The 13,350-nt window shown below is 42.7% G+C and overlaps 1 protein-coding gene across 5 annotated transcripts in view; it reads left to right on the top strand.

Annotated features, from left to right (window-relative positions):
• Nucleotides 1–13,350, top strand: part of PRDM16 (PR/SET domain 16) — a 346,662-nt gene that overhangs the window by 28,130 nt on the left and 305,182 nt on the right. The window contains exon 1 of one of the 5 annotated variants that reach the window (XM_068915930.1): nucleotides 6,346–6,540. The exons of the other annotated variants lie outside the window; for them this stretch is intronic. The gene's annotated coding sequence lies outside the window, so the exon portion shown is untranslated. Of the gene's footprint in view, nucleotides 1–6,345; nucleotides 6,541–13,350 lie in introns of those variants that run through there. 5 annotated transcript variants of the gene reach the window in all.

Genomic DNA, 13,350 nt, shown 5'->3' with positions numbered 1-13,350 from the left:
TATTCAAGTAGTTTTCTAAAGTGGTTGGTCATCATAGAAATATATGCTAATTCCAAAAGTATTCTTTCAGTTTTCTCCCTTTTTGGCTTATCTTGTTCAGAGTCTCACGGTCTCAGTGCTTGTTATTCAAGTTCTCTAAAAGTGTGACCTGTAAGAGAGGAAGGAACAAAGAACGAAGGGCATCTTGAGACTAGCACATCCTGCAGTATATTGGTCTGCAGCTTACGTGTTGTCTGCACAAACCTGTACTATGTGTTTTCCATTTTTGAAATAATACAAGCTTTATTGTGCATAAAAAATTTTACAGAGTAGCATGAAAGTCAGAGTAGGTTTACAGAGATGGAGATGGCTTTTATTTTGTGATACTCAGTGCAGATGTAGATAAGCATGGTGGAGATTGGATGGCAGGGAGTGGAGGGCAGTGTTGGGCCAGAGCATTGCAAAACTTGGAGAGAGAAGAGTAGAAGTAATGGAAGATAAGGATAAAGAGGATGCAGAATATGATCAGATGCAAAAGGGGAAAAAAAGGCCTCTAGAGCAAGTGGGGTCAAAAGGGCACAGAAAATAAGAAGTGGGAAAGGGGGGGCACTTCTATGCTACACTTAACAATTTTTTTTAATACCCGTGAGTCTAAAATGTTAGCTTGAAGAACCTCAAAAATTATTAAATTTAATAATTTCAAGGACAATTAGTTTTAAATCAACATTTAAACTTTTTACCTTGAAAGCTGTAATTTGGAAAAGAGATAATTCTCATTGCAGAAGCAGAGGATACACGGACACAAGAGTTACCAGACTGTTAAAATGTCTGAAATACTGTTAGTCCAGGTGTCCCTCCTGGGCTATACAACCCTGTTGCACAGTCTGCATTTGCTCTGCACACAGACTCCTCCGTGAACAGCAGTGACCAGTGTGGGTGCAGAAAACAGCCAGAGATTTTTGCAATGGACAGTATATCTTCCTTGTGACTTAAGAATAATTTTGCCTTAATTACCCATCAGATGCCATATGCATACCCAGGTCAAGGGAGATGTCAGACAGTCACCTAAAGATGACAAAAGAGTCCTTACTCCTGAGGACTGAGGCGCTCATGAAACAGATTTTGAACTTTCTGAGGTTTCTTTGGTTTTTCTTTTTCTTCTTTTATTTTTCTTGTGGGGTTTTGTTTTCTTCCTAAGAACAAAAAAGCAACTTCCCATGTAGTCCTAGTCTGTACAAACTAAGGACTCTTTTGAACTATTTGCATACAGTCCCTAGCCCAAAGACTCTTCTTGCAGCTTCCTTAAGGAGCGCTGACAAGATTACATTTGACTAAGGACTGTATGAGCCCCCATTTCACGAGGAGAACGGTGGTAGGACTGGTTGAATAACACTAAAGGAGTTCCTCCGCGGAAGTAGCAAGTCTGCTTTGCCACGTTTTACGGAGCGCTATTCACTTGCTCAGCAGTGCAATAGATCTGAATGCTGAAACTATCATGTATTTTAGCCTCAGTGTTTGCTCATCCAAACATATTTAACAGAATTATTGTTTGTTAGTATTAGTTATTATTTAGTTATTTATTAGTTATTATAATAGCGTGCACAACTTCCCGCTGTGTCCAAGACCTCTGATGGCAAGAGTGGAAGAGATTCCAAATTAAATCTAGTCAGAAAACCTCAGGCATGTTTTCCATGCGAACTTCTTAGATTCACATTTTCTTTAGTGAAGAGATGCAACCCCTCCTATCCCCCCACCCCCCAATGATTATAATCTGTTTTTCCTTATGGATAAAAATAAAGAAACAAATTGATATTTCCTTCCCACAGGATCTGAACATCTAGCTGGTGAGGTTTTTGCCAATTCTCCCCTTAACAAGTTTATGTCTACACGGGAATTGTCTTTGTGAGAACTTATTTAGCTGAGACAACATTGCAGAGGATGGGGTAAGGAGATCCTAAGCTCTTTGAAATCTAAGTAAAGATGACAGAAAAGCCATATTGAATATAATGAAACATAAAATGCAAGTGTATCTAGAGATGTGAGTCCTACAAGAGAACGTGCTGTTCTTCCTTTTTTTTTAACGTCAGGAAGTAGTACGTATTGTGGAAAAAACATTGCAGTTCTGCTTGGTGGAGTTATTTGAGATTTACATTAATGGAGACACCAGTAACTTACTGATGATCTTAGACTGTGAGATGATTGCTACACTTTGGGACTTTTGCCAGCTGATTTGCAAATAGCGTGAGCATGTACACTGAAATCGAATCCTTGCAGTGCAGTAGATGCTCATGCCAACTGGTCACCAAGGATGTACTTCATCCTTTGCAGTACTTAAGCCATGCTTAGCAGGTCAGTAGGTGGTTAGCAAAGCTTTGTTTGATAAGAAGTTGCTTAAATTAGGCTAATGCAGGAGAGAGAAAGTTCAAAGCCCAGTATTTTATGCACACAAAATCCAAATACCTGGCAAGTCTCTTTGATGAAGTGTCTTTGTCAGAACAATTAAATGAAGGTTAAAAAGGCCAGACCTTTTCTCAGCATATTTGACTTGCTCTTTCTTTCCCCTCTTCAAGGTGTCTTCATGTTACTTTTATTTCCTTCATGAATTCTTTGTTACACTAATCAGTCCTGATGTACAAGCTCATTAGAAAATGAGCTGGAAATGTAAGATCTGTCAAATTTCAGAGAGTTCTGACATGGTTAGGCTCAAGGGCCTTTTTGCAAAGAAAAGAGGGAAAGGAAAGAAGCTAATGAGGAAATGTCAGATAATGTAGAAGTCAGTCCATTTGGGGATAAAGTTTTACAAAGTTCAGAGAGAAAAAAAAGTTGTAACGTTGCCAGGGTAAACACTTTTAACTTTTTTTACGTAAATTGTGGCACAGAGGAATTTTTTTCTTACTGGTAGTGCTGAACACTTCTGGTTTGGTTTTGTATCTGACATCTCAGTTTACCATGTTGCATTTTCAGTGATAGGAAATTACGAAAAATAATTATTTGAATTGATTTTCCTAATTATATGAATTACTTGTTTGTTATTTTGGATCTTGTGCCAACTTCAGCTGAAATCACTGTCCTAAGGTGCAAGGCCCTATATGGACATGCAGTGAAATAATTACTGCTGTAAAGCAGACACTAGACTGCTTTAAAATGAGCGAGACACACGTAAAGTCTGTCAAATTAGGTGGTCAAAGGTCCCATCATTAGCCTAACTTAAGAAGACAAAGGTGGGAAAAGAAACGTGGGCAAAGAGAGAAGTAACTTGCCTGTGGTCATACATTGGTCTGTGGCTCAGATAAGGAAAGAGTCTCAGTTCACTTCCCAGTCACTAAATCACGCTGTCTCCCTTTGTCTGCTGGCTGCAAGGATAAGCACAGGTGTTCTGTGCAGTGCTAAGAGTGAGCAAAAAGGGACAATTAGCAGCACAGAGGATAGTCTTAATATCTAATGAAGGGTAAGCTTGTTAGCATTTATTCAGCTGAGGTTGCATGTGCACAAGGAGATCAAAATGCAAGGGATTTATCCTGCCTCTTTATGGAAAAGCTGGGGATGTTATTGGAAGACTTATTAGAGAAGCCCTCCAAGGAGGAGCGAGTGTTACTTTCCTTTTCTATGCAGACGACACAGTACAGCAGAACAGAAGGAGACTTGATACCTTTAGCTGTTAAATCTTTTTTTTTTTTTAATGCTTTTATCAATTGGAACATGGAAATGTCTATAGATTTGCCTCATCTGCCTTAGAAATATCAAATACTGTGAACTGGCAAGGAGCAAATCTGTGTTGGTCAGTGCCACTGCTATGCACCTGTGACACTTGTGATATACAAGAGTTACTGAGGAAGAAAAGGAAGAATATTGTGTCTGACAAAGTGGACTGGGATGCAGGATGTTCGGGATCTGTTTTGGTTTTGTTAGGAGCTCCCTGTGTGACCTTGGACAAATCTCTTCATCTTTCTCATTCTTTCTTGAGATACAGACTGTATTAAATATGTTACTTACTACACATGTATGGTATTTGGCACATCATTCTCAGTTACTGCTGGGTCTCACAATCAGCAATTGCAATATGCCTAATACAAATGAGTTGTTCTTGCTTTTAGATAGGTTTTAGTCTGAGGTACCCACAAAGGCATTCCCCTTGGAGCCTAACAGGGGAATGCTTTGTGACTTTGAGAGGAGCAAGAGCTGCGTGGACGTGCAGGCTCACTTGAAAGCTGAAAGTGATGCTAGCGGTTCTGAATTGCAGCGTACAAGAGGGCAAGATGGGGCGAGAGTGGCAGCTCATGTGTGCTCTCACTGCTTTTGCAGTCCTTGCACTCCCCAAATCAGCAGGGTCTGAACACGTAGACAGGTGCTTATCCAACATGAAGGGAGATGATTTCATAGACAGGGAAGTAAAAGCATTAGGTACCTTCCACGCTTTGAGCATCGAACCAGCAATCTGAGATTCACTTTACTGTAGTCACTAAGGTATGTTAAAGAAGGTGCAAGAGAAAAAGAGATAAGGGTCGGTGCGGGCATTTCCTCCTTCCACAGGTCAGCAGCTCCTGCTTCAGGAAAGAACTGTTTGCTTTGCTGCTCGTCCCCTTTGTTTCTGGTATTTTGGATGGCAGATTACTCAGTTCCTTCGCATCAGCAGAGCTCTGTTTCCTGGAAGGGAAGTTGGGAGAAGGGCTGTGTGTCTAAAACAGAGGAAAGGTGTATTAGCTGGTGACAGAAGGATAGGTGGCAATTCTGCTTCCCTCTCATAACCCCTAGTTATCATGTCTGCATGGACCCACCCATGTCTGCACCAAATCTCTGGCTCAATTTTGTTTATGTCTTCTGACAGGCAGAAAATGTGTGTTAAGGATTGTGCGTGAGGACCCCTGGGCATTGAAGAAAGCACTATCCAAGGCAGTCTGTGGCATTTCTCGTTCCTTTGGCTGAGAAAACTAGGAGTCCGTTAGTGCCACTGCTTAGACAGACTGCAGGAGTTTCGAAGGCCTTTCCTGTTGGCCAGGACAAGAACCTGTTCTTCCTCGGGGTTCTGGAAAGCACATCCTTTCTATGCTGCTTGGGATGTTTATCCTAATGAGATTTCATTTTAGTAGTGATCCTTCTGGGAACGGGTTGAGTCCGTTTCTGCTGGGATGCGCAGCTTGCTCTACTGTAGAGCAGAGGAGCAATGAATGAAGGGGGCGTTAGTGAGAGAGGAGATCTAGGTGTTGACTGAGCAGATCTGAAGAAAGAACTCTAGGAACAGACCCAACAGAGCAGAACTTTATTGCATGGTTGTGTTGTTAATAATGAAATAAAACCTAAACAGAGGATTAGTTTACTGAGTACAATTGCCAGTAATACCATTGGAGAACGTCTTTAGCCTTTGCATTAAGTTATATTATTGCATTGAGTTTAGAGCAGGCAACTTATCTCTTTATATAAGGTAGGGGAGAGCTGTATGCCAAGAGAAACCTTTCTCCAAAGCTTGTTCCTTCCCTCTTTCACTGGTAAAGAGCCATGAGGCAACTGAAATGCGTAGGTCCAGAAGACAAGTGCTTCTCAGTCTGGGTGAAGCTGAGGGTCCCACCTGCTGACTTGGGTAGTGTATTCGCTCAGGACGTGGGCAGCCTTCTTCCTCAGGGCCTGCTTCTCGGAGGTGCTGAGCACCCCCTCCCAGCTGCAGTGTAAGTGAACAGGAGCTGTGGTCGCTCAGCACCTCATAAAAATCAAGCCTCTGTGTTTTCTTTGATAAATGAGAGAGCAACAGAGCTCAAGCAATAACAATTTGCCAGCAAACTTATCTTAGTAGCAGTGAAAGCAAAACCCCAGGCATTTACATAGCCATTAGAGGGGGATTTCAAACCTGGACTCTGGCCTGTTTTGCAGTCATTGGTCTCCAGGGGCCATCCTGCCATACCCACATACAGCATGCTGAAGGGCAGCTGCCATCTGTGTTCGTCCTTCTGATGGCACTTTAAACTCCTCCGTCCTGAACTTGCCTGGGGATTTATGGCCACAACTGCTTCCATGAAACCCACGTCAAGGGGTGCAGCTAATTCCTGCACGGTGCTGGGGAGGTGTCTAGGCTCTAGCATAAAGGTGAACGCCCAGGACCCCTCCAAGGGAAGACTGTTGCAGCACCGTGTTCGCATGGCAAACAGTGATGATTCATTTCAAGGAATTCTTTTAAAATCAGATTAGACAGTGTTGGCTAGTGAAAGGGAAGGGGGCATGTTCTGCTTTGCAAATCTAACTCCATCAAAAAGGTGTCAAAGAACTGCTACTTCCTTCTTAGTTCTTCCCCCTCTTTCCTTCCTCTTTCTATCTGTAGCTGTTGTCTTGCCTTTTTTGCAGACAAAAACCACATCTCAAATTCCTCCTCTTTGAAGCCTATGGCTGGTCAGGAAAAGTATTTTCAGTAGTCCCTCAGAAAAGGGTCTTGGGTATTTTCTTTACCTAAGAGATGTGGATGTGACTTCTGAGGGACAGTCTAGATCTGTCTGCTGCATCAGACCTATTCTTAAGGTTTCCAGGGTAAGAGAACTTGAAGAGCATTGGATCAGACTGGCTGGTAGCAGAATTCTGGTAGGTGTTTCCATTTGGTTTACTGATGCCTTTAATTTAAAAGTCTCTATATTCAGAAAAATTTTGTAGGCTTTTTCTTTGCCCATGAGTCTGTTTAAAATCATCCTAAACTTTTCCCTGAATGTGCCACATGGCTGTGATATTATTAGCCGTGTCTCTCATATGTCTTAGGGCTTCCTTTCATTGCTAGAGTTCTGATCAGTGCTGGCTTGTCTCTGAGCATCTCTCTGCTTGATAGCCTTTAACATCCTGCTGCTCCAAGTATTTTTCTTGCCAAAATAAAACTGCATTACTGCAGGTATGAAATTTAATAGACTTCAAACACTTTTTTTTTTTTAAAAAAACTTTTCTACAGCCTCTCCCTATCCTTCGTTTTTTGTCTTAGTCTTCTGTCTTTAGAATTTCAGCCTGTGACAACCCACTTTGGCTTCTGGCTCTATTCTTCTGAATTTGGCTATTGTGTTTTCCAGATTGAAAACCAGCCTGCAAGCCACAAAGTTTCTCTCTGGTCATCCTTTTCTGAGCTGTCATGTTTGCCCACTGAATGGTTCCAGGTCCTTCAATAGCTGTTTGGTACGGCACTGGTTGTTTTCTGCTCCAGAGTAAGCATGGCTACAGAAATAAGAAGGAAAGGGACTATGCAAAAAATATCATGAAAGAATTGACATATTTTCTTTCACTGGGATCCAAGATTTTTTCTATGTTTCATGAAAACTTAAAAATCAAACTTTTTGAACAATTTATTCTATTGTTCATTCTATTTTAGAATGCATCTTGTGAAGAACTGTAGAAATTGAAGAAATGTGTTAGGCCAGGAACTTTCCTCTCCAGAGTCAGGTCAGCTCTTAGTGATCTACACTTAAAAATGTTCAGCATTGCTAGCTGTTTCATTCCTTCTGATTAGACAGTTCTTCATTTGTGTTTTTCTTGCCTGTCTTATCTGTTTCTTCCCTCACCTACCTTCTCCAGTTGGGCCAGCCAGTGATGGGAGGTTGATTAGACCAAATTCTTCATTATCTTTTGATTCAGATTTGCACCAGTAGGTTATATCTGTAGATAAATAAGCAGCATCAAACCAATTACGTTCATATGAGAAAATCTTCTGATGCTTTCTTTCGTCCTTCTCCTTTCCATTGTTACTGAAAAGTACCCAATATACTAATCTTGTCACAGTCGTTTCCCCCCTGCCCCAAACTTAAAAATTTTACTTCTACAGTCCAGCATTACCTGGGTTGCCTTTCTTAGCAAGAATCCTAGGCTGAAGGGGCCAGTGAGTTTTAACTCATGGAGACATCTTTAGTTGATTTTTCGGTTAGTTCAAACATATTTATGAAGCCATATATGGGGAAGTTTACATTTCTGCCAAGTGTATTTTGATAAAGAGGAGACTTTGATCCCCTAGGCTGTCAGTTGTAACTCTCGTGTACTAGGTCAGGACAAAAGTCTAAATATATTTCCCTTAACAAATGGATTGTGTCACCTCTAAAACATTGCATTTGTATAGCGATCAGTGCTGGGTTGGCATGATTCAATTTTGAGATATTTATCTGGGGAAAATCCTCTGAGTAAAAACTGATTCTTAACATCAACATTAGCCAGGTTAATATGAGTTGTCAAACAGCTGATGATGAAACAATCTTTATTTGTGAATGCTCTGCGTAGCTATATTGAAGCAAATGCACATGCCTGCATGTGTAACTGGAAGGTCCTGCAGATAGCACACCTGACACTGTCTCAGTTAGGAGTTGTGTTGTTGCAGGGACTGCAGCTTACATAGACAAGTGTTTTTTGTTTAAGTGGATTACTTGAGGAAAAGGAGTAATTTCATGAAGAGTTAGTGTTGCTGCCAAAATACAGCAGTTTTAAGGCAAAGATGCTTCCTGGGTACTTTTGCTTTTACGATAGCCTGACCTGGGGCTTGGGAAGTTAAGGATGCTTGAAACAAAAACCTATTAGAGAAACAAGGTGAGCGTCTATGTATAAGAAGCATCATGTCACTTAGTAGCTTTGGGCAAAGACTGGTGAAGGGCAAAGGATTTTATATTTCCTGTTGAAGTGCTGAACTCCAAGGCAGCAAACAAACTACTAAACCAGTTTAATATTAAATGTAGCATATAATCCAAGCAGTTGATACTGGGATTGTATGCCATCTTGTTCAACGCTTTGGTGAGTAGAAAGTAAATAGATGGATATGTTCTACTCTTTTTGCATCTTTTACCTGAAGATCTTGAACACTTGCCAAACTTAATTTAATCTATATAGTCCCTTCATCTCCAACAGTTTCCTGGCCACGGCAGGACCGTCACCATTCAAGTCTTCCTCCTTCCTCAAATTTACCATTTATAGCCAAACTTTTAAGAAATTCACTTTTTCAAGGTGTCGCGCTCTCTTCCTCCCTCCTATGGGCCTCTGAAATACTGATCCCATGCGAGAGCCAGAATGCCTTAAAGTCTCTTCCAGCAATTGCACTCAGGGCACGTGTGCATGGTTGGAACTAAGCTTTTCCTAGCTAGGCTAGTTCAGGCTGAGATTCAGGAAGGGAAGTTTTTTGGATGTGCCACTGCCCTGTAGGACCTTTGCTAAGTCATTTCCTTCACTCTGCACTCTTAACGAACAACATAAGGATTTGTTACTCCTGGGGGCGGGGGGGAAGATTCACTCTTATAAACAACTGGTACAATGTGTAGTGTCGGTGTGAGGCCTCTGGGGATTACTGCAGCATGAACACATGCCGTAATAACCTTAGAGCAGTTAAGACAATGTCAGGTTGATTGAACAGTACCTGTTAATTTGCCTATGGGAAGTGCTCCAGTTGATCAGAAGCCCAAACAAAAAATGCTGGCAAGTAGTTTAAGCTGTTTTTTCCCTTCAGGTCTTGTATTGCATCTAGGTGACTCGAATGACTGGCTTGCTTTTGACGCCACAGCTCTGGAACTGCTTCTTGGAAGCCCGCTCATAATCACCTGGAGACCAAATAGAAACGTGGTGGCACAGTGCTGAGCGAGTCCCACGGATTCACTCCAGGGACTGTAGAGGGTGCGCAGAGCCTGGAGAGAGGAGAGCTGCCTATGAGCAATTGCTAGAAAAGTGGGTCTGATGAGGTTCCCGACCTCCTCCCTCAGCAGCTTTTTACAAAGCAGCCAGCCTGAATGGGCTTAAAGCGGCCACTGAAAATATTTATTTAAAGTCAAGAAGGTGAAGGGAGGCTGGTTATCGCACACGGGTGTAGCTTTCCTTCTGTAGAGGAGCACCTTCGCTCCAGAGGGCTCCTCTGAAGCAGTGGTTAAGGGGGTTAGAAACGCTATTTGCATGTACTGTCATCGCTGGATATTTTGACACATGCAAGCTGAAAACCTTCTGAGTCGCCCAGTTCAGATGCAGCAACAGGAAAAACATGCCTTGCCAGACTGTACCACGTTGCCAGCTTGGCTCAGTGCGTCGTGATTACTTGTGTCGTTCGCCACTTGTTACTGTTCAACAACCTGGGCCTTTTAGGGCCAGCTGGAGTTTGAGCCTGGCAAGTGGCGATCATCACTTTGGCTCTCCTGGGTGTAGGTGGATGTTAAGGGAGCACCAGGATATGGCTAATGGGATGCTGAATTGGAAATCAAAAAACACTGCAAGGACCAGAAGTCTCTGTGCAACCTGCAGTGTTATTAAATGTCTGACTTCTATTTGGAGATCAAAGGTATTGCAGTGTCTAATTGCATTAGTTTTGCATTGATACGAATCACGGATTTGGCTCCTTGGGTCTGAGATTACCCATCTGGGTATTTGTGCACACTGGCCATTTGTTCCTGTTGCTGCTGCCTATGGCAGTTCTTGCTTCTTGGTTCTCTAAAAGAAGGCCTTAGTATAGCTTGCTGTACTCAGAGCCTCTCTCCGTTGCTGCAGAGAATTTCCTGACAGCGGTCCCGTTGTGCTGAGACCTTGTCACTCGCTAAGCTTTGGTTGCTGTATTGTAAATGAGAGAGAGTGGAGGGAGAGCGTAGCTTCATGTAAAGGGTAGCCCTTGCTTTTGATTTCAGGATCAACTGCAAAGACACCTGAAATAGAAACGGGGCTCTGCAGTGTGAAAGAGCTCCTCTGACCTTTTGTTGATCGCCGACACGTTCCCTTCCCAGAATGGAAGTGCAGTGATGGGTATGGCCGGGGCAGGCCTGGGTGCAGACCAGAGTGGTCTGGGGTTTGCAAAATTAATTTGATTTTCATGGTGCATTTCTTCTGAACACAGACCTGGTTTACCCTGCCCCCACTGCCACAAAAATCCCACACAGTTTTCAGGAAGCCTGTACAGACTAACTCTCCTTCTACTTTCCCCACTTCCTCTAAATGCTGGGCCAGACAAAGGTGCTGAAAAATTATGAGCCGCAGTTTGATCTCTCCAAGTTAAATGGAGCAACTCTGGGTTCACAGCGGCTGAGATGACATGAGAATTGAGTCTGCATTTGTTTTTCTCTTGGCTCCCTACATGGTCTTTTATTTCAACCTTATTTTTGTTCCTCATGTTCTTTTTTTTTGTTCCCCCCACTCTCCTCTCTCCTTGCACTCACCATTTAAAACAGAACAGGAGGACAGCATTTGAATTAATTTGGAAGGCAAGGCAGCGTTTGCGAAAAAGTAGTCCAGGATGAGGAAAAAATAAGCAGTGCAGCCCCAGTTACTAATTTGCAGTGAGCCCAGTGTTGCTGGTGAGCACTGATGCTTTGCAGGGGAAGAGAAAGGGACATGGCTTGCCCAGCTATAGGCAGTATTAGTCACTTACTGGAGGACAGTGGTCTCATACATATCTAATTTACATAAAGTGATGTGGAAGACAGGGCCTTTATCTTTCAGACAGAGGTGCAGCAAAAGCAAACCAAAGCCCTTCTGCATTTAGAGCGTGCCAGGAGAGGGACAGCTGTGTTTCTCAGCTCAGTATGTTGAAGGCCCATTTCAACACTGTATAAAGGTGTTGAGAAGGTTCCCAGGAACTACACTGAGCCCTCAAAGGAGTCTTAGATGGATTCACAAGAGCCAAAGACAAAAGGAAGAGGGCAAAGAGTGAAGACGGAGTCACTGGTACAAGACAGTGAACTGTATTAAGTTGTTCAAGCACCTCTTGATGGCATCAGCTTTAAAGGCTTTGCATTCCACAAACTTGCGATTGTTGTCCAGAAGGTTCCCCAAGTGTCCCCGAGGGGTGTTCACAGGAGTGCTCTCTTGTGAGCAGGGGTGGGGTGCTTGTCCCCAGTGTGTCCCACAACAAGAACATTTTGATTAGGGCCAAACTAAAAACTGATTTAAAATATTCTAAAACCTTGACGGAGGGGGGAGGTCCTTTGATTTGGTTTTTTTCTGTGGGTATTTTGCCCATTCATATTTTAAGGCCACTCAGAAAAAGCACATTCACTTAGTTGATTGCATTAAAAAGAATGAAAAACTCAAATGACTCCTAAGGGACTTAAACTTGTGGTTGAGGGAGGCAAGAGGTACCAAATAAGATGTTAGAGGATATAGTTTAAGATTTACTCAACAGCCTTGTATTAATATCTCTGTTGAGACTTAAAGGCTCCGATTCTACCTCCACATTATTTTTTTATTGCAGAAATAAAAACAAAGTAGTAAGAAAAAAGTCTGCCATGAAGGTGCAATTTATAGCAGTGAAAGGTGTCATCATCTCCTCTAATTAGTAATGGACAAGCCTTAGTCACTCCTGATGCATTCAGATCTCTCAGAATCTTCATCCGTCTCCTGATCAGTCTTATGGCATCTTGGTTTTTTGTTTATAACTGAAACCTGGAAATTCAGAAATTTGGAGGTACAAAAAGAGGCCAATTCATTGTGATAACTGAGCCAATATCGAGTAGTAGCTGATAATAAGACTCAGCGGACAAGGTCAAGCTTCTCAGTTGTTTACTTGGGCCATTACGTCAGAGCCTGCAGGATCACCCACCCCAGGACGCACAGGCGCTCCTGCCCTTTCATGCGTGCTTTGGTTTCCAGGATTTGGTGGCAAAAATGATTCCAACTGGAGAGAACGTGGTACGGAATATTTTTCCGTGCTGTTTGCAACAGCACCCCAGAAGTGAGCGGAACTGCGAACGCAGCAGCTGGAAGGGTAAAGCTTGTGTGAAATAGCACCATCTAGTGATTCCCCCCCCACCCCATTCCTCTTTCTCTCCTCTTTGTAAAGCAATAAACACTAGGCCGCTCATTAGTTGCCCGTTAAAGATTAAAATTTCCAATCAAAATAGTAGCCACCTTTTTCTCAGAGGACTGAGAGAGTATTTTCTCAGAGGAAGTTATGCCGTCCTTTGGGCATCTTGTGTACTAACATTCATATTCCTAGCAAGTGGGTCAGTCAGTCTGTTGGTGGCCTTGACTCAGCTGTGTCTATTGGATTACACAGTCTTCTCCACTCTCAGCATAGAGCAAAACATATGCTTTTGCTTTTTGGCTCAGCTGCTCCCAAACATTCGCACCAACAAAAGAGAATGCTGCAGTGATTTTTTTTTCAGCTGATTGAGTCATCCAAACATGCAGTTGTAGGATCAGAGAATGAAAGATGTGTGATAGCTAAAACAAAGCATCTTTGAACCAGTTCCCTGGCCATAGGAGAAGAGCTCTGCACTGACACATCTGGCAGAAGCGTTCAACACTAGCTGACTCTTTGGAGCCCGGACTGTTTTGGCTGTGGAAGTACAACACCCAGCAGTGTTGTGTGGTAGTCCGCAGCTTATGCCTCCAGGTACTAGAGGAGTGACGTCTGATATAATGATGAGCCTGTGCCCCATAGCCAGCTGGTGGTAAGAAACCTATGGAAGTGTC

This window comes from Struthio camelus, chromosome 21 (assembly GCF_040807025.1).
Source record: "Struthio camelus isolate bStrCam1 chromosome 21, bStrCam1.hap1, whole genome shotgun sequence".
NCBI lineage: Eukaryota > Metazoa > Chordata > Aves > Struthioniformes > Struthionidae > Struthio > Struthio camelus.
This window is presented reverse-complemented; position numbering and strand designations above follow the sequence as displayed.